Here is a 795-nt window from a genome sequence, read left to right on the forward strand (position 1 = left end):
GAATGTATTTCTGATTTTATAAGCTAAATTTCTCGACTGTACGAATACTTTTTGAGCATCCAAACAATGGAACTTTTAATTTTCGCTTATTTTCCAGATGATATATTTTCTATAATCAATACACATCTTTTTGATATATATAAATTTAAGAAATATACGGTCTATTTTATACTTTATGAATAAATTGTTAAGTACCCAGCAAAAAATGAATTATCAATTAAACGTCGAATCGACGTCAAATTGGTATTGAAATCATCGTATCGATATCGATTCGACATCAATTCGATGATTCATTTCTTGCTGGATAATATTTAATTTTTAAAAATAAAGTTTTTTTAAAAATTATTTTCTCTGTACGAATACTTTTTGTATTCACTGTATATTCTGTAACTGTTTTATACGCCTACCGACGGTTATTGGTGTCGTTGCGCAATTTTTTCACCATATAAAATATCTGCGCAACGACACCGACAACTGTCGATAGGCGTGTAATAAAGACAGTTACGGAATCGCGCCCCTGGATTAATTTTCATCACTTTTACAAGTATTTAAAAATTATTAAGCGATTTTTACATATATTTTCACATCTTTAGAAAGTATTTGTATAGTTGTATGTTTATAATAAATTGTATATAAATTGTTGTAATATATAGTTAACAAAATGAAAAAAATATTTCCATACAAAAATAAAAAATTTTGAAACAAAACTGTTTGAAGAAAAAATACGTTTCGATATCTTAAAGTTGACATTCCAAACTACAAAAGAAAAAATAGTTCAAGTGTCGGTTGTCCAAA

Source organism: Trachymyrmex cornetzi, unplaced genomic scaffold (genome assembly GCF_001594075.2).
Source record: "Trachymyrmex cornetzi isolate Tcor2-1 unplaced genomic scaffold, Tcor1.1 scaffold325, whole genome shotgun sequence".
NCBI classification, from domain to species: domain Eukaryota; kingdom Metazoa; phylum Arthropoda; class Insecta; order Hymenoptera; family Formicidae; genus Trachymyrmex; species Trachymyrmex cornetzi.